The sequence below is a fragment of the Neofelis nebulosa genome, chromosome 8 (assembly GCF_028018385.1).
Source record: "Neofelis nebulosa isolate mNeoNeb1 chromosome 8, mNeoNeb1.pri, whole genome shotgun sequence".
Taxonomy (NCBI): domain Eukaryota; kingdom Metazoa; phylum Chordata; class Mammalia; order Carnivora; family Felidae; genus Neofelis; species Neofelis nebulosa.
In genome coordinates, this window is record NC_080789.1 from 51,776,871 (window position 1) to 51,802,449 (window position 25,579).

Genomic DNA, 25,579 nt, shown 5'->3' on the forward strand with positions numbered 1-25,579 from the left:
AATGCAGAGCAAACGTACTGGAGAAAAAACCTATCCCAACTCCTCTCATGTGCAAACATTGTTCCTGCAAGTTAGTGAAAGAGAATCCAGCAGATTCCTGCCAGGATTGTAAATAGGCGCCAGGGCCAGAGAGCAGGTAGGTCACAAGTATAAAGAGCTTAATAACTGGCACAGAGTATATGTAGAGCCAACAGTTAACTCTGGCAAGCACTTCTGGCATGGAGGCCACACTAAACAGGGGTTCTGAGGTAATGCGCATGCCTAGCATACCACAGATTTGGGAAGCACTGCCATGGCTGACTTCTGAAAAAGACAGGCAAATGTAGGGAACGAGGGGCACTGCCCTGGAAATTCTGGGCGCTTCGATAAGGAAAAGACACCGAACCCTAAGGCACCACTTCTTGTTCCAGTCACCTCCAGTTCTGATGCTCCTTCCCCTCTCTCTACACTGTGGCCACTGGAGTCAGAAAATTAAGCTACAGTAAACCTAAACTGTTCTCTTCTTCTCTTTATCACCCTGAAAGATTAGGAAAAGCACACATCAAACTCAGCTACAAGGCTTCTCACTTCCCAAACTGGACAAGCCCACACTGCATTCACCCTTTACTCTATTTAACAAACAGATGCTGGGGACAAAGTGAGAAACAATATGCCATGGTCCCCGCCTCTGTGAAGCTAACATATTGTGAGAAAGATACTATTAGCAAGTGCAGTAAGGATCACAGAGAAACAAAGGGGGTATAAATACCCTTTATCACAGAGGGAAGCAGTCTAGTTGTCGGGGGAGGGAGGGGAGGGCAGGGGATAGGGAGGGCATAAGAAAGCCTTCCTGAAGGTAGTAACATTTAAACTAAGAATAAAAGATAAAGCTGTTGCCCATATTAAGAATGAAGAAACAAGTGTCCCAGACAAAGAAAATGATGAGCAGTGGCAGATAAGAATGAGTGTAGTCTGTTGGCGGTTATGAAAGAAGAGCATGTCTGGATGCTGTAGGTGAGAAGTACAGGGGGGAGATGATAAGGCTCACAAAGTAGGCAGAAACAAATCCTGGAAGCCATTATAGGAATATGGAACTTCAGGGGTGCCTGGGTGGTTCAGTCGGTTAAGCATCTGACTCTTGATTTCAGCTCACATCATGATCTCATGGTGTGTCAGATCAAGATGCATGTCTTGATAAGCACAGAGCCTACCTGGGATTCTCTTTCTCCCTCTCTCTGCGGGTCTCTCTCTCTCTCTCATTCATTTTTTTAAACATATTAAAGGGGCTTAAGACACAGCCAGCCAAGCAGAGATAATACAGAAGCAAGTGATATACAGGACTGTGGCTTGGGAAATAGATCTGGTTTATGGCTAGATTTAGGGGGAGTTAACTTTATACAAATGGAACTAAAGCAATGGAACAAATTAGATTGCCTCAGAAAAGGTGTAAAATGAGAAGAGAAAATGTCAGAGCCCTGAGGAACTTCAACATTTATAGGTGAGCTGGAGGAGAAAGAGTTAGCAAAGAAGACCAAGAACAAGCACGGGCCAAAGAAGGAAGGGGTCAAGGAAAGTGTTGTTCCAGAAAAACAATGATAATGATGGTTAGGACAATGATAAGGATGTTGCTAGCTAACATTTACTGTGAATGAACTCTGTGGAAAGCACTGCACTAAGTAATCAACATTTATTATCTAATTCAATGATTATAACCATCTATGTGGTAGGAACAATACTATCACCATTCTACAAGTGAGGAAAACTAAGGCACACATACTTTAATTAATTTGCCTAGGATCACATATATAACAATAACAGTGCTACAAATCAGTAGAAAAGACTATTTCTAGAAGTAAACAATGTATCAAACGCCCTGAAGTCAGGAAGATAGGTACCCAAATTGAGTCCACTAGGTTTAGTGATATGGACATGATTAATGGCTCCAATCAAAGAAATCTCAGTGGAATAGCATGGAAGGTTCCTCTCATTTTCTTAGATCCTATAGCCAATCCATTGGCAATCCATGAGTTTTGCCACCAGCACCATTATCAAGTACAGTAGACTTTAATGGTTTACCTGCTTCCATTTGATCCCTACAATCCATTCTCCACACAGCTGCCAGACTGATTATTTTAAAACGCAAATCAGATCTTGTCACTGCCTGCTTAAAACTCACTAATGGCTTCCATCACACAGAATAATATCTAAGCTCCTCATTATGGTCCAAAAGCCCCATATGATCTCACCATCCTCTTTGCCCTCACCTATAACCATCTTCCCTCCTGCTCCTACCACAGAATGGTCTTCTCACTCCTTCTACAACAGGCTATGCTGGTTCCAAACTGAGAATGAAAGTAACTAGTCTCTCTAGCTCATGCTACGTCCCCAGAGATTAGAGAAGTTAGTTCCTGACACATAACACAGATTTAATACATATTTTTGGATGGATAGGAGATAGACAGCAAGGACATAGACAACTTGTAAAACAACTTGGTCACAGAGGATGATGGCAAGTGGAGTAGGCTTTTTGTTTGGTTACATGAGAGAAATATGAGCATGTTTAAATAAAGGATATTAGGAGATTATCCAAGACCCTGGGAAAACCTGAAGACCTCATAAACTCACAATGTAAGAGAAAAAAAATCAGTTAGGAAATTAATCAATTTAGGAAAAAATTAAAGTTATACAAGAAAGTTACAGTACAAAGGGATTTCACTCTCTATGCTGAAGTTTTTTGTTCTGCAATTTGAGGGGTTGAGGAAAATCAGTAATTTCCAACCACTACCAAGGACTTCTCTTTACTTAATTATTTTCCTTCATGATCGCCCATGGTTACTTCACACTGAAAGGAGGTTCTGATTAGCAATTACATATGTCTGATTAATGAAATAATTACACTTAACAAATGCAACTTAGTTGGCAAGTCCAAGGCTCAGGAAGATTAACTGATTCATTTAAAGTCACAGAAATATTTTTTAAAAGAGGAGGCCGTTGTCTAAAAATGAAGAAAATGGTCCAAATTAGTGCAGGAAATCAATGGAACCAATTCCAAGCCACATACTAAAGGAAATGACTGAAAGATTTTAGAAGAATAATGAAGAAGGTATATTTTTTAATTAGGGGAAAAAGCAATAATAAATCCCAGAGAATTCTTTAAAACTTACATTAAAAAGTCATGGCCAAACCATGAAGGAAATTAAACTATAGCATGACATTAAAAACTGGTGTTGTGCAGGAGAACCAGCTTGAAGCTCACACTAGGGTCATTCTTTTTTGAAAGTCACAAAAATGCTTTAATACCTTAAAAAGTTAAATGGGAAAAAATATAACTAAAAAAAAAAAAGATTACATAGGAGTCACAATAGTATAATGAGTAGGAACATAAACTCTGCAGCCAGACTGCCACGATTCAAATCATAGTCATGCAAATTATTGAGTTCCTCGCACCAACGGGCCTCATCTCAAATATGAGCTCTCATGGTAACATGCTACCTCCTTGATAAAGGTGCCATGGACAGTAAATAAGTTAATATATGTAAAGGGTAAACACTTAGACCAGTGTCTGGCACAAATAGTAAATACACTAGTAACATCTATATGTGAGTATTTGCCATTGTCATTATCACTATCATTATTATCATTGGGATATATGGATGGTGAAGCATAGAAGCAGTGGGAGAAAATACAACTATTTGACTTCACAGGAAAATAGAAGCACCCTACCAGATAAGTGTGAAAGGAGCAGAAATAAATAAAAAGTAGAAAAACATATGGATAACAAAAGAAATGTTCATCTTTAAAAATGAGTTACAGACACCAATATGGATAACACGAATATAATGTGATGGGGGGAAAAAGCAAGTCACAGAAGTTACACAGCAGATGACACCATTGACAGACCTCCAAACATGCAAAAGTAAATAATAAAATATGTAGATTTAGATACATCTATGGTTTAACTATAAAAAAAAGAAGCAAGAGTGTATTAGTTATCATTTGTGTGAAGTGATCATCATGGAATGCAGGACTGTGGGTACTCTGAGCAGAGAGGGAAGCTGTGAATGAAGGTCACACAGGCAGCTTTTACCATTCCACTGAGTGGGGACACCTAGATTTTTAAAAATTACTCTGTATGTCTTATATAGAGATGTGATATATTCTTTGTGCATGTGAAATATTTTATAATAAAAAAGGGCAAACGTTTACTAATACGTTTTAAAGGCAAGAGAAGTTTGTTGGTTTTGTTGGGTTGTTTTTTTTTTTTTTTTTTTTTACCTAACTAGTAAAGTTGTTTTTCTTCCTTAAAGCTCAATGGAGATTTTCTTCTTTAATGATAAGAGCAAATTAACTAGTTTAAGAATTAAATATATTTCAGGGTGCCTAGTAGGTGGCTCAGTCACTTGAGTGTCTGACTTTGGGCTCAAGTCATGATCTCACGGTTCCTGAGTTTGAGCCCCGGGTCGGACTCTGTGCTGATGGCTGGGAGCCTGAAGTCTGCTTTGGATTCTGTGTCTCCCTCTCTCTCTTCCCTCCCCCACTCATGCTCTGTCTCTCCCTCTCTCTCTCTCTCTCTCTTTCAAATGAATAAATGTTAAAAAATTTTTTTTTCATTAAAAAAAAAAGAATTAAATATGTTTCTAGAATGGTCAAAAGCAAATTCTACTAGCAGTGTACCCTAATTAAAAGAAGACTGTTCTTATCTGAGATATATCATCAAGCCTAAATAAGCAATTCTTAGCTATACATTTAGGACAACCAATATAATTCCTAGTGCTTACTGCCATTACTTCAAATGGGATAGCTAATACGATGCTTCTAATTCACTGTAACCTATCCTCTAAATAAATACTAAATCTTTAAAAGGGTTATATAACTCTGCTTATGGATCAAATTACTGAGCACATTAGGCTACAAAGTTCAAACAGAAGATCTTAGTCACAGAATAATATTTATACTTAGTTCCACAAAACAGACAACTTGAACCAAACATAACAAGAAAAGACATAATTACGTATAATTTATTAATTATGTCATTTCCATTAAAAATTATGAAAGATACTTGCAGACTTTTAGACAACCCATACACTCACTACAGAATCCATACATTACAGAATCTTATATATTAGGTATTACTCAGTCCAACCAATTCATTCTGCAGATGTGAAGACTGAGGCACAGAGAGCTTATGCCTTAGACAAGAAAAGGACTAGGAAAACCCAGTCTTCCAATTTGTTATCCAATGTTCTTTTTATCACAGTACACTGATTCCTTTGCAACATGAACATATGCACAAGGATGCAAATATATTAATGAGTCTGCAGTTTTTCAACTGGCTCTGCAAGTTGATAAACATCCCCACCTCAACTATGCTCATCCTGGCTCTCTACAGTGACCTAACTAGAGGGCATATAGATAGGAAAGACGGTAGTGTCTGCACTTTTTCCTTCTCAGTTACTGTGAGGCCAGGGCTCCCAGGGACCTGCGGTCCCTCAATTGCTGTCCTATCTAATCTTCTGGACTGTGTACAGGGAGATACGGCTCTGCCTTTCTTTCCTTATACACACTAATCTAAAATAAAATATCCACCTGTAATAGTCACTGTAGATCTCTCCCAACCCCAACCACGCCCAGATTCTCTAACAATCAAACTCGATATAAATTAAGAGAAATTAAATGAATAAACAGCAAATAAATAAATAAATAAAAGTCACGGCTCTCTGATTTACACAAAAGCTGTCCTGATATTTTTTAAAGACTCTAACATGCAGCATAGGCTTATCTCCAGTGTCGTCTTAAATTTAACATAGGTACTGAGGGAGTGGTTGGTTTTGTTTGCAGGTTTTTTCCACTTTAAACAAAATAAACTGACCTAAAAAAACATAAAGATTCATCATGTAATTTACTGTAATAGAACACAGTTATGCCATAACAGAGACTGCTGTAGGGACGTATTTGTATGCAAATCACCTATTAAATTTCATCCTAAAAACAGGAGGACAGCCCTAAGAATGATGCTCATATACTGAAAATATAATTATAAAACGTATTCATATACTAATCCCTGAGACTGCTTCACAGCCCAGTCTTAGCATAAAGTACATTGTCTGGCATAAAATAGTCAACTGCTGTTGCAGGAGCATGTTGAGAAGGGTTCTTGTCATTCCAAAATTTCAACCATGGTCAGATTCTCCACCCCACTCTAAAGTGAGGTGACAATGAGCCACTGAAAGCTGAGTCCAGAACCTCTCTGAGAGTTCCACAAAGCAAGAAATCAAGCTGTCCATAGACTCTCTATACCATAATTCCTACACGTGTGTACTTTCCAAACATGAGAATGCTTTTTTTTTATATTAAAAAAAACTCATTTAAAACCTCAGTAGTGGCTTTTTGCTAGTAGGCATTTTCTCAGTCAAAAGCCATAAAAACACAAATACTACCATATGAGATGGTTCCTTTTTTTAAATTAAAGTAGAAATTATTCTTCATACTCTAGACTGAACATAAATATGTCATTTTAGACAAATGTAATGAACAGTGTACTATTTTTAGAAACAGAATCAGGTTATACCGTTGGTCAGGAAGCCAGGCCCTGAGAACACATGTCCTATACCAGCATTATTACTCTATTTCACTTGCAGTCATCTTCATATCTTACAAACCTCTACAGTTTGTGCAACTGAAGTCCTCTCAATGAAGTAAATCCCCTCTGCTTTCCTTCAGAAAGTCAGATATCAAGAAATTGCCTCGTGGTTTCCAAGTCAGCACTCAGCTGGGTAACCCATTCTTACAAATGCCAGGCAACAGGGGCGCCTGGGTGGCGCAGTCAGTTAAGCGTCCGACTTCAGCCAGGTCACGATCTCACAGTCCGTGAGTTCGAGCCCCGCGTCAGGCTCTAGGCTGATGGCTCAGAGCCTGGAGCCTGTTTCCGATTCTGTGTCTCCCTCTCTCTCTGTCCCTCCCCCGTTCATGCTCTGTCTCTCTCTGTCCCAAAAAATAAAATAAACGTTGAAAAAAAAAATTAAAAAAAAAAAAAAAACAAATGCCAGGCAACAATGCCACACCAGGCTACCATGGCGAAATGTCAGAGATCGGGGTATGGTGGCCCAGGTGGCCAACTCAAGTGTTCAAGAATCATGCAGGTGACATTTGAAAAGGTAAGAAAAACATGGCATTCTGTAAGAAAGAGGTAGGAATGTGATTTATTATACTTTTTTATTTTATTATAGTTTAGGAAATTGTCAACAATTATTTTATGGATAAGAACTTGACCATGGCAATAAAAAGTGCCCACAGAGAACAACAACCCAAAAAAAGCCAAAGAGTACTTCATCTGGTGGCAATCACATTGGCGTCACGTTCTTGGGGAAGGTAAAGGGAGGAATGAGGAGGAGACAGTGTAAAATGTGTGTTCAAGGCCAAATGAACCACTTGTGGGAAGCTCAGAGTACAGACAAATCAAGGCTTGGTGATGAGGAAGACATTTAAGGAGTTAGTTCCTTATCTTACCATAAGCCACTGGAGACGTTAAAAAGGGAAGAAGGAGCAACAATTTTGCAGTTTGGGAAGGTCTTTCTGGGTGCAGTATCCTTTGTTCAAGGCTTCCCATGTACTATTTGTGGAGTGCGTAAATGTGATGTCCCCTAAATAAGGAAAGTTCATGGACAAAATGCCACATACTAACTGGGCATCTTTCAAAGCCAGATGAAACTGCATCTTCTTGATGATGCTTTTCCTGTCCCCTCCCTCTTATTCCAGTCAACAAAAATGTTTTGTTTTCTTCTCCCCTTTATTTTTAATCTTCCTTACTCATGATTTTTTTTAAACTGTACTGCTTCATCCTTTTTTTTTTTTTTTAAGTTTGTTTATTTTAGAGAGAAAGCGAGAAGCAGCAGGGGAGGGGCAGAGACAGAGGGAGAAAGAGAGAATCCCAAACAAGCTCCCCACCACCAGCGCAGAGTGGGATGCGGGGTCAAACACGTGAACCATGAAATCCATGACCTGAGCCAAAAGCAAGAGTCAGATGCTTAACAGAACTGAGCCACCCAGGTGTCGCATACGTTTGATCTCCAGACCCGAACCTCCCATTTCTGATTCAGCTACTTGTCTCCACATTAATATTCTACCAGCGCCTCAAATGCAATAGATCTAAAATAAAACTCATTTTTTATCCTCACCCACAAACCTCCTGAGTTCACATTCTTGCAATCACCCAGGCCTAACGTCTTTCCATCATCTTTTATTCATCCCTCTCTTTCACCATCTCCAATTAATTGTTTATTTCTGTCCAATCTATATCAGCAACACTCCTCCAATCCCACAGTCACTAACCTAGCTCTTCAGTCTCTAAGAAAAACTCAGGGCACCTGGATGGCTCAGTCAGTTGAGCATCCGACTTCAGCTCAGATCATGATTTCACAATTTGTCAGTTCGAGCCCCACATAGGGATCACTGCTGTCAGCACAGAGCCTGCTTCAGATCCTATATCTCTCTCTCTCTGCCCCTCCCCTGCTTGTGCGCTCTCAAAAGTAAACATTAAAAAAAATATATCTCATAACCCTTCTTTATTAGTCCAATGGTTTCTTTCCTGACTGAGTTCACCCTTTGGATCATTAGATAATATATCTTATACTCCAACTTTGATTACAATATTTTGAGGACACAAAAGACTTCTATCTCATAGCTTACTAACCCAGTCCAAATTTTCTGGCCTAGGATTAAAAGCCCTCCACGTAGGGGCGCCTGGGTGGCTCAGTCAGTTAAGTGTCTGACTTCGGCTCAGGTCATGATCTCACAGTTTGTGAGTTTGAGCTCCGCATCAGGCTCTGTGCTGACAGCTCAGAGCCTGGAGCCTGCTTTGGATTCTGTGTCTTGCTCTCTCTCTGCCCCTCCCCTGCTCACACTCTGTCTCTCTGTCTCAAAAATAAATAAAACATTTTTAAAAAATTTTTTTAATAAAAATAAAATAAAATTTTAAAAAAGTCCTCCACATTCTAGGCCACACCTAATCTTCAATCTTTTATCTTCACACTATTTCCCTTCAAATAGTCTCCAATGATTTTCTACACCCACCCTCTCTATCTGACCTGGTAAAATATTGGGTGCTCAACACAAGTTGATTCCTTCCACATCAGTTTGCTATATTCTCTTTCCCCATCTATCTCGGTTTGCAGGAGAACACTCTATCATTCTATATATGTGATTATCACATAGGAAATTACAATGTTCATGGAAAAGCCTACAATATCTAAGAAACAGCAAGGACTGAGAAAGAAGAGCAGTGGCTGAACTCCAATATCTGAAGAAGAAGGCAGTGACAAGCAGGATGCCATACAAGCTTCAGAACATTTGAAAAAGCTGGGATCATTATACCTGGGATGATGGATGCTAACAGCCCATCCGAATTCTTCTACATGATCCATTTGTCTAATAGAACTTACAGTCTAGTGAAGAAGATGAATACGTACGGATTTGATAATGCAAGATGGTAAAATCATGCTCCAATCAGGGTACAAAATGTCTTGAAAACACAAGGAAACGACAATTCTAAGAGGTGAAGAAAGTTTCACAAAAGACCATGAGATGGAGCCTTAAGGACAGGTTCCAAGAGAAAAATATTCCACACAGCAGAAGCAGTCTAAAGGAAAGTAGAGATGGAAAATGCTAGACATGTGAGAAACAGGAAAATAACTACAGAACTCCCTCAGCTATTACTATTTTGAAAGTCTCTAATTATTACTTAAATAGTTTCAATGAATTCACCCTGAAGAGCTATTTGAGCTCAGCATTCTAATGCAATGAATTCCTAAAAATATGCAGACGATTGTAGGATGGATCAGTTGTCATTAAAAAGGATTTTCAAGTCAGGTGGATCCTGAGCTGCGTTGTAACTCCTGAATGTAGTGCTAACCCCCCCTCCCCCCCATTTACTCCCCAAAGGCTCCTCTTCAGCATTCCTGCCTCAGTATGAATGAACTGCTCTAACATCCTAGGATCCCAGTGAAGGTGGCTTTTCCACACACAGTGCAATCAAGAGAAAATTATACCTTTTAAGGACTAATAACCCCATAATACAAAATGTAAAAATGCAAAATCAAACCACGTAAATGTCTGCAGTCTCTACTACAAAGAATTCTAGAATTAAAAGAGACCTTAGGGGAAATCTGTGTCAACAATGTGACCCACACTATGTCTATTGCGTTCTTTCTCTCGGGAATTTAGGATCAAGTCTCAACGTATCAGTCTTTCCTTGTGCTTGGAACCAAGGGACACGTAAATACTCAGGGGCTGCTGAACAGTCACATTCAACCATGAACACAGGAAAGCGGAAAAAAAAATGGTCAGCAAAGAAAGAACAGTGAAGCAAAGAAAGGCAAACAGTAGAGAGCAGGAAAGTTCCAGGTTTTCCAGTCCCTGGTCCCTAATAAGGTCTGTCTGCATTTGGCTCCCATCAAATTTCTTTCTTTCGTTTTCTTAAAACTAGTTCATGTTCGTTTCTGTTACTTGCAACAGAAGCTTAAATGAGGCAATAACCAAATCCTCTATAAAGTCAATTGGTTGATTTATTACTGACCTACCTTTTCTATAACTTCTTTTCTCTTTATTTGCATTTCCTTAAAAGCCATAAACATGACTTTGGTGTGCTATAGAGAAAATATGTGAACAAGGATCAGGAATCACGCTGAGCATTTTAAAAGAAAATCTCACTGTGCCCAGGAAGGAGAAAATATAGAAATACTCAAAGTAAAGCCTTGAGCAATTTGTACAGCAATCACAGATGCTAACTAACAAGTAGTAAATGAAATAGCTATCTGATTGCCCTCCTATCCAAACTCAATTTAATTCTGAGTAAACCAGATGGGTAGGTCCAAGTATGATCAATAGGGCATTTTGTAGGAATGTAGGGCATTTCATCTGGAATGCCTCCAAAGAACTAGTCACAGGCCTCCAACTACAGAAAAGTTTGGGTGCCCTACAGTGGTATCCCTAACCCAAACACAAATTCCAAAACTGAATACCAGACCATCTTAGGGCCTGGGCTTAGCTGTCCCCAAAGAGCAGTGAGACATTTACGCCATGACATAACCAGCACCTTCTGCTATTAGAGAGGGAAAGAGAAAGTAACAGAAGCTTACTATCATGGAACTCTGTCAAGGTGTGTGCAACTGTGTGCATATGCCACATATCAAGATGTTCCAGAGGCAGATTCAGGCTCCCCAAACCTGGATCCATACCAATCATTTCTGACTACAGGTAGACCAGTTTAACATGCATAGCAAGTAAGAGTTGACAATCAGAAGTTTGAATCAATGTAGTCTGGGTAACTGCAGCATTTTATAAACAAAAACAATATTTCAGGATCCTGGAGTTAGAAGGGACACGGAGACTATGTCCAACTTCATCACTTTACAGAGAAGAGAGCTAAACATCTGAACCGAATCCCCAACTATAATAAGTAACACGGCTGAGATAAAATCAAAGAATTGCAACCAGATAATAGAAACAAAAAGCATTATTTCCTAAAGTTCCTCTTTAATGGTTGAAATTTCATTTGTAACTTAAAAGAGATGAACGTATTCGAATAGGGAAAACCTATGAAACTATTGTTGGGATCTTCTTTGCATATTCTTGTTACTTGGGTTTAGCAAAACAGTAAAGATTTCTGACCTAATGGGTTAACACTTTAGCTAAGATATTAGAACAAGCACCTTTAAAAGCCAAAAAACCGTGAGTTGATTCAAAATCTAAATTATGTTGTATGTTTGCAACCTTGGCAGACAGGCAGTTTAGGCACTGTGACAAAATTCTCCATGGCAGAGAGCTACTTATTTTAATATAAAAAAATTCCAGACGTTCACATAGGGCCCTAATAAAAGTCACCAGAAATTAGACTTATATGTCAGCAGGGACCAAAATTAAAAGAATGAATGTTTAAATGGTCCAAATATAAATTTGGTGTTCAAAATTGCTGGAAAGGGGCCACAGTACAGTGGATTTGGGTCTTCAAGGGCTGCTTTACCACAAGTATTAGGTAAGTCAACATATCACTGAAGGAAAAAGAAAAAAAAAACCATATTCCCTGGCAGTACAATCCACTCTTTATCGTGCAGCACAGTATTTTCTAGAAGACCACTAATAAAAAGTGCTGTTAGAACCTGTTGTATTTCCCAAGAAGTACTATTAAAGGTACTCGTAAAATACGAATTCATAAAAGATCTTTAAAAAAAAAAAAAAACAGTACTACTCAGTACTGTTTTCAATCATGCAATTGATATCATTGCTTAAATTAGTATTTATAAACTGCACATTTAATAAAATTAAACATTTAAAAAGCTCCCGTTAACCTAAATTGGCAATTTTATAAGTTACCTGAATCCTGAAGATTTTTGTTATAGACAAGACCAACTTTTAAAATCTATTTTGCCACCAATGTTACAAATGGAAATATGAAGAAAGAGACCAGAGGGTTTTGAACATAATGTATGCTTAATAGAGTCAGCTTTCAACTAATTTATAAGTCCTAATTGTAAGCCATATCTAATGTTGACAGTTTAGTCTACTGGTGGCAAAACCAAAAGCAAACTAAAATTTTCTAATCTCAACTGAGGAACTAAAATTTTTGTTCTATCATTCCAGAAAAAAAAAAAATTAAGAACTGAGAAGCTCTGATGATTAGTAAGTTAGATACTCATCACAAATAGCAACGTTCGTGCAATTTCACATTTACCTAAACCTACATTTGTAATCTCAAATCATTACTTTTTATAAATAACCTTACGTAAAAGAAAAAACCCTCACTAATATTAGAAGAAAACGATCTTCAAAAATTATCGTGTTAAGACCTCAGAATTACCACAATTATAGTCCTAAACTAAGGAATGCAGGAATGGTACCTTCCGTTCACACTTTCGTTCACTTTAAAACAGTCCACTGTAAAACTTACAAAACAGACTCGGATGCTTTTTTTCCCCTTAAAAACAACAAGACTGGTACCTGGCATACTCGGGGTTTTGTTCGGTTTTGGCCTATTAGATACCAGCGGGGCCCGCGGGAGTCTGAGCCTGAGCCTGAGCCTGAGCGCGAGGCGCGGGCGACGCGGCGGGCGGGAGGGGGGGGGAGCGGCAGTGCGCCCCCGGTGTCCCCTCCTCGCCTCCCGCCGCTCCCGGCGCTTCCTCCCGGCGCGTCGGCGCCCCACGCCCCTCCAGGACGCCCGGCGGGAGGCGCGGGCCTGACCGGCGCATTCCCACGCGCCCCGGCCCGTTATCCGAGCGGGCACTTTGGCGGAGCGGTCCTGCGCCGAGCGGGGGCTCCGGGTGGCCCCCTGCGCGGCGCCCCTCCCCTGCCCCCTGCGGGCTGCCCCGCCAAGCCCCTCCCCGGGGGCCCGCGCCGGGCGAGAGCTTCCCTCGGGCTCAGGTTCGCGCCGGGGACGAGATAAGGTGTCAGCGAGGCGGCCAGACGCCTCCCGTAGGCGGGGGCGAAGCCAGCTTGACCTCCTTCCATCCACCCACCCCCCAACCCCCCCACACACACACACACCGCCCGCGCGGGGCGCTCCCCTTCCGCGCCCCTCCTGAGCTCAGGAAAGGGGGCGTCCCCGCAGGAGTCTGAAGGGGGCGCAGCCCGGCGCTCGGAGGGGATCAGGGGTCGGGGTCACACCTCAACTCGGCAGGGCTGGGGTGGGAAGGGGGAGGTGAGGCGGTGAAGGAGCCCGAACTTACCTGACTGCGCGGCTCCCCGCGCCGCAGTCGCGGCCAGCCAGAGGCAGAGGCAGAGCGAGAGGGGGCGCGGGAGGGTCCGCCGGGGGCGCATGGAAGGGCCGGGGAGCCGCCGCCGCCGCCGCCGCCGCCGTCCGAGCCTCGCTCCCTCCCTCCCTCCCTCCCTCCCAGGCTCCGGGCGACGGACGGGGCGGCGGGAGGCATGACGGGAAATTCCTGGGCACGGGCAGCCGAGTCCAAATATGAGCATGGGAGACGAGCGAGGGAGGACCGCGGAGCGCGCCCGCCGCGGACGGGGCCCGCTGCCCGGCCTCGGCGGCCGCCAACTCCCTCCTCCTCCGAATCCTCCCCCTTCACCGCCGCCGCGAGGCCGCCGGCCGCCGAGCGCGAGCGGGAGGTGGAATCTGTCTGCCAGGGCGCATCCCTCTCCAGGGTTGAGGCCCAAGAGCAGAGCCGAGCACCCCACCCAGGTCCCACCTGAGACCCCTGAAGGGGCAGAAAAGAGAGAAACCACCACGAGGAGACCGGACAGCGAGCCAGGCACCCGCCGGAGGACGTTTAAGGGGTTTGAGGAGACTGTTGCGTTGCCCCTAATCAGTTGAGAGCTTTGGGTAACGAGGGGATGAAAAGATCTGGCAAATACTTCTGTAAGTGTGGGAGGGTGAGGCTGGAGCGGCACTGTGCATTCAGGTGAGCCATCCAGCACGCAACAAACAGGCGTTGTAATTCTTAAAACCACCCACCCGCATTCCAGGTGAGCGGTCCCTGGACACCAGGTGTGTGTGTTCCGCGGGGTGGGTGTGGGAGGGGGGGTGGAGGTTCTTAGACAAAATTACAAAGCGACTCTTCCCAAACTAGTATTTGAATACTATATATGGACTTTAGGCAAGCTACTGTGACATCAGTTTTCCTAATAGCTAAATGCTGATGTTGAGACCAGTCGGCCTTTCCTCCACCAACCTCTCTCCAGCCCTTACACTGGTTCTGTACTTGCTGTAGCTCCTCTAAAAGGCAGTGTTGAAATTTATTCCAAAGGTGCTACTTCTGATGACCGAAATGTCAGTCCCAGAAGTTTAATTACAGGCCCAAGCCAGTAAGTAGTTCCCTGACTTTTCTTTGGCACTGATAACTCCTTCAGTAATCAAGTCCAAGTGACCCTTAGCTTTTTAAGACAACATAATTATGTCTTGATTACTATAATTTATTATTTTTTTTATTCACACTAACGGGACAGGCCCTGGAGATGCAGGATGTTATATGATTACTTATGTGCATTTTAAGATGCTACAGAAATGATTTATTGATGCAAAATTCTTACGGAGTAAATGTCAAACATTTAGAGTGGATTGTTCTAATATGAACTGAAGGATGGTAATTTGCACATCACACTGCTTGTTTTAAAATGCTTTGTTTGAAAATCAGAAACTTCGAAACAAATTTAATTCTGGCAAAGAATTAAGGCCCACATGTGAAAAGCCAGTCCATTTACAAGGGGCTCCCCTTAAATCATCTGGTACTGACAAGCACAACCTCCCATGAATTACTCCTGGCAAATGGGTGGATTTCAGCCTTCATGTACTAGCAGTGATAATGGGACTAAGGGCAGATGACCTAAGTAAGCTAGGGGTAAATAAACTGCAAGACAGTAAATGAGGGATTTAAAAGACACATGGTATTATCATTCAGTTTAGCTCCCCAGAAGCTGGGCAGTGGGAAGAGGATATTCAGGAAGACTGTCGAGTATTCCCTCCCTTTCCTCTTCTTTGTATCTTTAACTGTGTATTACATAAGCATCTGTTTTTCTTAATTCCCTTACAACACCTAACATAGTTCTTTGCCCAGAGTCTAAGGAGTTGTTTAAAAAGAAAAGGAAATGAGCACAGTAATTTGTGGACTGACTTACAGGAGCGCTGAGCTGAGTGTAAGGAAAAACTTGTTTAAAAGGACTGTAATAATTAAGCCATATGTAAAATAGTTTAGTTGGCCTTATATACAAACACGTAAACTCATAAAGAATGCATTGTCATACAACCTAGTTCATATTAGTGTGAGTGGAGAGTGAAGTAATTGTGTCGATTCTGCCGACTTGACAGAAAAGCAGCAGCTGTTGTAAAGGCTTCGAGAAGTCTGTTGAAGAGCGGAGAAAGAGCTAAGTTTACTTAAATGCATGACAAGTGCCAGGAGCTCTGCTGGTGTTTTACACCTGGTACTTTATGTAATCCCTACAAACATCTCTGAGCTTATTATTTTTCATCCCTATTTTACAGCTAAGGAGACTGAGGCATAGATGATAAATTACGTTACTAGGAAGGGGGGAAGTAGTATGGGGGGATCAAGCCTCATTCCAAAGTCATATCTAGTCTTTTGACTGTACTGATCTGTCCTATTCTCCCTACATTTAAAAGAAAAAAAAAAAAGGCACTCAAAAACTGTATTCATCAGGCTCTTGCGGTTTGAAGTAACCGTGTGCCCTCAAGTTGCCTCAAGTCACAGGGGTAAAGGATACATGTGGAAATAAGACCTGAGGCTTAACCGGCTTGTCAGGTCGTCCTTTGTGGGCCTGGGAGGTGGGGGCCTGTGCCTTTGATAGGCATCAGGAACCTTTTCTCTAATGTCTTTTTTATTATGATCTTAATACCAACCGCAGCAACATACTACCTTAAGCACTGTTTGCTTTTCAGACAAAGGACCCAGAAGAAGAGGTGACTGCTTCCCCTGCTCCCATCCCTCCCTCTGCCCAGCGATGTGCTGGTAAATAAATGTTGAACAACCAGATCTGGAGGCGGGAGATCTCAGCTGTAACAAAAACCAGTTTATGTGGTGCCAGTGTTCCCACCGACCCACGGCAGAGCTGGGAAGAGATGCACGCACCAGCTCTCGGGCCTGTAAGGGCCAGCCCCGGCACACCTCTGCGTCAGCTCTTTGTCAGATGCCTTCAGAATGCGGCCATAATTCAAGGTGCACAAACAACCGCAGCTCTTTCCATCCTGTTCCCACTTGCTGCCAGTTCTCTGTCTACTATCAAATGTCCCCGAGGAGAGAATCTGTCACCATTGTCCTTTTAGGGGAAAGCTCTCCTTGGAGGCTATCTCGGAAGCCACTGAGCAGCCCATAGGCTGGCTACCTCTGAGCCAGGTGTCCTCTCCTGCTCCATCTGTGGCTAGGATGGACGGCTCACATGCTAGACAACATGGTCACCCATGCTGAAGAAACAGACTGCGTTGCTACCTGCTTGGCGGGTTGTGGTCGGGGTGGCCTCTTTCGAAAGGAGTCTGTAAGCACGACAGGCTTTCAAGCGGTGGTCTCTCTGACATGCTGTTCTCAGCTCTTCAGTGAGATCCTCTCGGCCACTACACAGAGCTTTGGGACAGCTTCTCCTCCACATACCCCAAGGAACATCTTGGGTAGATGCCAACAACTGCAAACAGGAGAATGGACAGGTTAGGACTGGATAGGATTCAAAAGCCCCTAATTTAGGGGGAGAAACCCTAAGTTGGTACTTAAGTTCAGTGAACATTTATCAAGTGCCGTTGTTTCAAACCAATAGCGATGATTGGAGAGTAAGGAAATCATGTCATTGGAGGATGTCATAGACGATCCAGGAGAAGGTGTTCCAGACTACACTCAATCCAAACTCCACAGATTCTGCTTTCCTAATCTGGGAAGTAGAACGGCGTGACTCAGCTCTGCCGAGAACACTTCTATATTGGTAGAAGCGTGCCCCTTGCCTCAATGTGCTGGGGTGGGAGTGGGGTCGAGGAGAACTATTCTCAACAACGTGAGGGACACAGAGTCAATGCTGACTGGCTCACGGAGACACTTGAAATCTTCTTTTACACAGTGGAAGCCATCCCTTTTGTTAATTCTGGAGATAGTTGATGTATTCCCACGATGGATGCACTACCCGATTCTCCCAGCTTTGGATATGTGGCTGCGCTACAACAAACAATAACTATTTTGACAAGATTTTCAATATTGTAGACCATTAAATAATCCTCTCTAGACCAGCGAAGCTGCTTGACTGTTAGCAAGATCGTATCACGTAAAGTGATATATGCTACATCAACCATATACACCTACAGAAGAAAAGAGAGCGAAGGGGAAGGAGCGAGAATGAACAGTTGAAACTGCACAGGAAAATTCTGATGGGAGACTTGATTCTACTTTCATTCAGTCTCTTAGTGCTTCTTCTGTCGAGAGCATCTAACCCCACAGTGTGTGCATCCAGTGTTTACAGGTATTTTTCGAACCACGCACAACTTGCCCCTGACTGCAAACTACCTCCTTCATATGTTCAGCCAAAGCAGTTGCAACCTGATCCAGTAGTAGAGGAAATCCCGGCTGTGCTGGGCTTTCTGGGTAATGGCATGTTGCTCTCCAAAATGGTCCCCTTACAGGATTCTCTGCAGTAGTTTAACCTCTGCCTAAATTTCACTCTGCGAGCTGCCATTAGAACTTAATCTCATAATCAGATACAGCTCCACTCAGTAGTCAGGGACTTGAGCTTCGGCATCAGATAGATCTAAATTCATGCATGGCCTCCACCATGAAAGCCCATGGGACAATAGGCAAGCTACTTAACTTTGCCTAAGCTTTGACATTCTTTGTTCTTTCTGTAGAATGAAAAAATAAAGATACCACCATGCATGACACTTAGCACAATCCCATGCTACCTATGTACCTATGTCCTTAATAAATATCAATATAATACTATTAACCTTTATCATCACTTAGCAACTTTCAATCACCAGAGTCACTCTTTGCCTTTCAGCTTTATCTGACATGATTTCCTGTGCCTGAAATGACTCATAGTTTCTCTGCACAGCTTAGAGTCCTACATTTGTATTCATAATCACCTCTTAAGGAAGTCAGTTCAGATTTAATAATACATTCAATGTGTGTTTTCTTCCAATACTTTTTATATTTACATCCATGTTTGCTAATAGTAAATATGTTATCAAATATGTTTTTCAGTCTTTACTTCCTCAAAGTAATCATATTAGAAGGCTGCACACACTGCTGGATGATTATTCAAACTGTTTTGTGAAAACCACTTTTAGATTTGCATCAAAATACATGATGAAATTTTTAAAATCTCTCCAACACAGGAAAATCATCTTCACATTCATTTATTCAAATATTTACTTATGCTTACCGTGAGCTGGGTAGAAAATAAGATAAGCTGGCAAAGTATTTAGTATGTTTTTTTAATGTTCAAAAACAAATTTTTTTTTTTTTTTTGGTTTAGTTTTGAGAGACAGAGGGAGGGAGAGAGAGAATGAGCGGGGGAGGGACCGAGAGAGCGACACATACAGAATCAGAAGCAGGCTCCAGGCCCTGAGCTGTCAGCACAGAGCCTGACTCAGGGCTTGAACTCATGGACCAAGAGATCATGACCTGAGCCGAAGTCAGACGCTCAATCGACTGAACCACCCAGGCACCCCTAAAATATTTAGTATGTTAAGGTGGTAACTGCAAATAAGAGAAATAAGGCAGGGAAGGTTGCTAAAAGTGTTGGGGAAGTAACATTAAAGACATACAAGAAAGAAGTAAGTCATGCTGGTGTGTGAGAGAGGAGGAACAGCAAGCAAAAAGTCCACACCCAAAGCACCCTGCCCTGTAGGAGGACCGTCCAGGAGGCTGGCATGGGGAGAAGAGGGTGAAAGGGGACTGTGGTGAGAGCATCAAAGGTTGTGGCCCCAGAGGCAATCAGGTAAGGTCTTATGGACCATTTATAAGGACTTTGGCTTCTTTGTAGTGAGATGGGAAGCTCTGATAGGCTTTATACACCGGAGTGACATAGTCTGATTTACATTTTAACAGAGAACTTAGGCTCTTCTGTCAAGGAGTGCAGAGACAAAAGGGGAGACCAGGTGAGAGATAATGGTGATTTGGGTGGGGAAGCAGTGGACGTAGCAAAAAGGGATCAAACTGAAGATATATTTGAAATGCAGGACCCACAAGATTTGCTAATATACCAAATGTAAAGTTTGAAAGAAAGAAAAGAATGTCTCTAAACTTTTTTTTCTTTTTTTCCCCCCTGAGCATTACAGAATTGACATTTCATAAGATACATGTTAAGTGTGAAATGGCTTTTAGACACACAAGATAATGTTCATCTGGGTGATTAAATATGAAAGTTATATGTATAGAGAGTGGCTGGGCTGCAGATATAGAAATGATATTCAAGCCATGAGAAGTCCATAGATTTTCTTTTTAAACTGTTGGTGACTATGTAAATTGGTGCGGCCATTGTAGAAAACAGTATGGAGATTCCTCAAAAAATTAAAAATAGAACTACCCTATGACCCAAGAATTGCTCTACTGGGTATTTACTCAAAAAACACAGAAACATTAATTCAAAGGGTTACTTGCACTCTTATGTTTATTATACAATAATATACATTATACATTATACAATAGGCAAGCTATAAAAGCAGCCCAAATGCCCATCGATTGATAAACAGGAAAAGAAGAAGTGGCATATTTCAGCCATTAAAAAAAAAAAAAAAAGAATAAATTCTTGCCATTTGCAACAACACGGATAGAGCTAGAGAGTATAATGCTGAGTAAAATAAGTCAGAGAAAGACAAATACCATATGATTTCACTGGAGTTTAAGAAACAAATGAGCAAGGGGGGAGAAAAAAGTCATAGACTCTTAACTACAGATGGTTATGGGGGGGTGGGAGTGGGATGGGGGAAAAAGGGGCTGGAGATAAAGAGTGCACTTACAATGATGAAAAAAATAAATAAAAAAAATTTTTTTTTTAAAGGTGAGGCTAAAGAGATAGGAAAAGTATGGAGGACTGGGAGGCAAATGAAGTTTTATTTTTATTTTTTTGAGAACACATTTGTGGAAAAAGACAAAATTTAGAACCAAGCAGAATCGATGAATAACCAAATTAAGTTATTCCCTTTTTATGCTTTTAAGTGAGTAAATATAAAATATCAATGATTTTGTGACTTATAAATGAGCCCTGAAACACCCTGATAATCTCTAAATATTTGAGGAATAGTAGCAATGGAACACAGGTATATTCCACCATTGTGACCACATTAAAAAGCCATCCCTATAGGTCAAATGGCCAAACATCCAATTGTTGTGATATGTAACTGACAGCTAAATGACAAGGTCCACCAGACAGAAGGGAATGAGAACATCTCTTCAGGGTTGGGAGAGAAACCTTTCTGAGGCTTAAATATATACAAAGCTTATGGGGCACCTGGATGGCTCAGTCGGTTAAGCATCCAACTTCAGGTCATGATCTCTCGGTTCGAGCCCCACGTTGGGCTCTGTGCTGCTGACAGCTCAGAGCCTGGAGCCTGCTTTGGATTCTGTGTCTCCCTCTCTATCCGCTCCTCCCCCACTTGTGCTCTGTCTTTCTCTCTCTCAAAAATAAACATTAGGGGCGCCTGGGTGGCGCAGTCGGTTGGGCGTCCGACTTCAGCCAGGTCACGACCTCGCGGTCCGTGAGTTCGAGCCCCGCGCCAGGCTCTGGGCTGATGGCTCGGAGTCTGGAGCCTGTTTACGATTCTGTGTCTCCCTCTCTCTCTGCCCCTCCCCCGTTCATGCTCTGTCTCTCTCTGTCCCAAAAATAAATAAAAAACGTTGAAAAAAAAATAAACATTAAAAAAAATTTTTTAAATATTGTTTAATATATTGTATCAAAGTTGATTTTATATTTTTCAACACTGGTGGTCCATAAAAGTAGACAGAGAAATCAACTTCAGTTGGCAGATTGCTATTCAAACTCTGGCTATGCCATGTAATTGTTTTACAATTCACATCTCTGGGATTTAGTGACCTTATCTTTGAAATGAAAGTAATAATGCCTGACCTGCTGCCTATCCTGCAAGATGTTGGCAGGAGTTGAATGATATGAGGGGGCTTTCAACCTATTGATGTCTAAAGGAAAAGTCATCATTGAGGCAAGGTGCATGTTTCTAATCTCACCCACTTTTGTTTCTTTGTATAAGCCACAGTTCTTCACATAGCTCAAAGACACCTCTTTTTCTGTTAAAAGAGAAAGGTTCACCAAGGAAATGCATAACAGACACACACAAAATCTAGTATAAAACTGCACAGTGAAAATCGCTTTGGAAAGCAACGGAAGCATCACACTTTCTTGTGTGGAAGAGAAACATAATGAAAACAGCAGTTTTAAAAAATTTAGTGTGTAGCAGGCTATGAGGGGAAATCAGAAGAGTAGCGCTGGGAAGGCCACCCAGGCAGGTGCAGATACCCAGATTGGAGGTAGAGTCCCTAGTCTTAAGATATTAGCAGTAAGACTAGAGATAAACAAGGTGTTATGGTAGGAAAAGAGTTGCCAGAAAAAAATGCAGGATACCCAGATAAATCTGAATTCTAAATGAACACCAGATAATTTTTAGTATATCCTAAGTATTTCATGGAGCATTATTTATAGTTTATCTGAAACTCAGTTTAATTGGGAAGCCTATATTTTTCATCCTCATATTTTTCCGAGGCAGATTCTGAAATAAAATGTGTGCAATGTGACCACTGTGAAAGGGAGAGAAAGTCATCAAGAGCTAGTCCAGCTCTTTTGTGGCTCCTGAAGAGATCCATAAAGATGTCAAATAGTTCTTTACAGACCTATTTATTTACCAGCCAGGGCATGAACTTTACTAATGTTGTGGCTTTATTCTATTCTCGATATTTGGGTTTTATACCATCCAGTACAATCTATATGAACGTGTGTGTGCGCGCCTGCTTAACGTGTGGGTTAATCAGCAAAGAAACCACCAGCTCACAGCTGCCTGGAGAGAATTACTGAATAAGAAACGTGAATTGGAGGACCTGCAGTCAGTTTGTCTGTCATCCTCCACCTACATGTACGCATACACATGTACACATATATGCTCAGACAAGGACGTCCCTTTCAGTGGAGGAATAGGGGGAGTTGAAAGATTCAGAGAAGGAAGGCTTTTTGAGGTGGTAATACAAAACTGAAAGCAAGGCAGGCAGGAGCATTCAGGAGGGTGACTTGCTCCGTCTAAAAGGTCCCAACCCTTGAGATCTTATCCCCTGGGAGATGCAAGTGAAAACCCAAAATAGTGCTGCAGAGCTTTAACCTGTATCTCTCCTACTTAATGATGCTGTCTGAAATCTCCTTCACCAGGTGCTAGTGTCTTGCCTGTGGAGGCTGAAAGGTCAAAACGACAAGGAGAAAGCAGTCTGGTTTCAACCCACTCCTTTTGTAAACAGAGGGGCAGACTAGGATTCAGAACTGATGATCACGCGTACCCAAGAACAGCTCATGGTAAAACCAGAAGGCCCACAGTGCATATGGCTGGGGAGCATTCTGGAGAAGACAGGTGGAGGAAATACTAAGGTCAGCCTTGATGATCGACCTGTGGCTTAGCGAAGGCTGCCTCGGAGCAGAAGTGAGTATTGCGAACTTTGGGATAATAGAGCTGTGGAGCGAGATTTGAATTCTACTACTGAATTCTCAACAGTAATAGAATATTGAAAAGGAAAGTCTTCTTTTGCGACTTCCCATAGTGTAATAAGTGCTTCATAAATAAATACTGTTGACTGACCCTTCACATGGGGTTAGGTGGATAGGGGATTGTTGAAGGGGGAAGGAGAGAGGTGGTTAAGGGAGGTTTATGCATGTCTAACTCTCATGGGAAAAACCGATGGAAACTATCAAACAGAACTATCACCCACTTAGCTTTCCTCAGTGGCATAAAAGGAAAAAAAAGGGAAAAAGAAGTTCTTTCTAAATACCATTATATTCTGCTCCCAGTGGTAACAGATAATTATAACTAGAACTACAAGTGAAATTGGCTTGATTAACGAAAATATGTAATTCTTTGGCATCTAAAGCTCTGAAAACTCAAGATACTTAGTGAAAAGAAACCCCAAAAGACATTTACTATAGTGTTCGAAGTAAAAGCAAAGCATTAAACAATAAAAACATGTTCCAAATGAATCAAATGATGCTCAGCTAATTTCATGTTGCTTCACATCAATAAAGAAAAATACAATAAGAAATCTACACCTTCAGTAAGCCTATGTTATAAATATGAATGAAATAGCTCTGAACTATTTCCAACTTTGCCTCTCAAATTCCTTCGGTCTGACGGTAGAACATATTATTTCCTGTTCCCATACTCTGTGGGAAGTGGCACACCCATTTCAATCTTCGTCATTTGTTTCCTGTATCAGGATTCATGGGAAGAATTGTTTTGGTGCTGCCTACCCTAGGTTGCTCACTCAGGTCCAGAAGCCATCTGGCAATGATTCTCAAACTTTTGTGAGAATTACCTGGAGAGCCCGTCACTATCCTGGGATCTTTCCCAGATAAAGTGATTCAGCAGGTTTGGTGAAGGATACAGGAATCTGCATTTCTAACAGTACCCTAGATGATTCTAAGACAGGTGGTCCACATGTCGTTCTTTGAGAAATTCTGGTTTAACCGGAGTAATTTTCATTTCTACCTTCCAACCGAGGAGGGTAAGTTTCAACCTCTCCTTTCTATAATGCCCATAACAGAGATAGACAGGATTATAGGAAAATACATGAGGGCACATACAACACAGCTTTCATGACCTTTACAAAACATATATGCTTATTCATAATCCAAATAATCAGGAAATTCAAAGAATTTTCATTTTACCCTGTACTGAGGTTCATTATGAAATGAGGCACTGTGGGGCGCCTGGGTGGCTCAGTCGGTTAAGTGTCTGACTTCAGCTCACGTCACGATCTCATGGTTTGTGAGTTCGAGCCCCACGTCGGGCTCTGTGCTGACAGCTCAGAGACTGGAGCCTGCTTCAGATTCTGTGTCTCCCTCTCTCTCTGCCCCTCCCCTGCTCGTGCTCTGTCTCTATTTCTCAAAAATAAACGCTAAAAAAAATAAAATCTGAGACCCTTGTATTAAGAAAAAAAAAAAAAAAAAGGAGGCACTGAAAGATTCTGAGCTGCTTCCTGAGCCATCAATGATTAAATTAAGCTCCCCAGAGTTGTAGTGCTGTGAATATTTTATTGTATTCTTTGAAAAGTGGTTTTTTTAAAATCAGAATATAACTCTTAGGTAACTAAAATAACTAAATTCATCAAGACATACCTTTAAAAATTACTCCAGGTAAGTAGGAATTTTCTGTACCCATCTCTCTATTACTAAAATATGATATTTTATCACGATATTCACGATAAGTACATATTTTTTCTGAACATAATGAAAATGGCATACTTCTCTAAACATTTCAGCTACGTGAGGCAATATTTATTCTACCGATCTCCAAATATGATAAGGTTGCCTTATAACTAAATAGTATTTGAAGTACATTCAGCTGCCCTTGAGGAAAACCAGGAAAAGCAATTTTGATTTTTCCATGTTATTAAAGCATAGTGGAAAATGAAAATGGTAATTTTGTATATAATTAGACTGAGTTTTATTTTTTTTACTTTTTATTTAAAAAAAAATTTTGGGGGCGCCTGGGTGGCTCAGTCAGTTAAGCGTCCAACTTCGGCTCAGGTCATGATCTCGTGGTCTGTGAGTTCGAGCCCCGCGTCGGGCTCTGTGCTGACAGCTCAGAGCTTGGAGCCTGCTTTGGATTCTGTGTCTACCTTTCTCTCTCTCTGCCCTTCCCCTGCTCATGCTCTCTCTCTCTGTCAAAAATAAATAAACATTAAAAAATAAAAATTAAAAAATTAAAAAAAATAAAAATAAAAATAAAAAATAAATTTTTTGGGGGGGCGCCTGGGTGGCTCAGTCGGTTAAGCGTCTGACTTCGGCTCAGGTCATGATCTCGCGGTCCGTGGGTCTGAGCCACGCGTCGGGCTCTGTGCTGACAGCTCAGAGCCTGGAGCCTGTTTCAGATTCTGTGTCTCCCTCTTTCTCTGACCCTCCCCTGTTC

The 25,579-nt window shown here is 41.6% G+C and overlaps 1 protein-coding gene and 2 long non-coding RNA genes across 7 annotated transcripts in view; 2 read left to right on the plus strand and 1 right to left on the minus strand.

Moving 5' to 3' along the window:
• MSRB3 (methionine sulfoxide reductase B3) overlaps window positions 1-13,854 on the minus strand; it is a 175,638-nt gene extending 161,784 nt beyond the window's left edge. The window contains exon 1 of one of the 3 annotated variants that reach the window (XM_058742121.1): window positions 13,695-13,854. The gene's annotated coding sequence lies outside the window, so the exon portion shown is untranslated. Of the gene's footprint in view, window positions 1-6,547; window positions 6,624-12,969; window positions 13,078-13,694 lie in introns of those variants that run through there. The other 2 variants (XM_058742122.1, XM_058742123.1) reach the window with 2 other exon arrangements.
• LOC131519269 (uncharacterized) lies at window positions 7,021-10,529 on the plus strand. Its single transcript, XR_009265568.1, has 2 exons — window positions 7,021-7,133; window positions 9,150-10,529. It is a non-coding gene; the product is annotated as an uncharacterized LOC131519269 (long non-coding RNA).
• A 91-nt stretch (window positions 13,855-13,945) lies between the features above and the next one.
• Window positions 13,946-25,579, plus strand: part of LOC131519268 (uncharacterized) — a 28,202-nt gene continuing 16,568 nt past the window's right edge. For all 3 annotated transcript variants that reach the window (XR_009265567.1, XR_009265565.1, XR_009265566.1), the window contains exons 1-3: window positions 13,946-14,445; window positions 16,373-17,928; window positions 22,834-23,098. This is a non-coding gene — a long non-coding RNA (uncharacterized LOC131519268). The remainder of the gene's footprint in view (window positions 14,446-16,372; window positions 17,929-22,833; window positions 23,099-25,579) is intronic.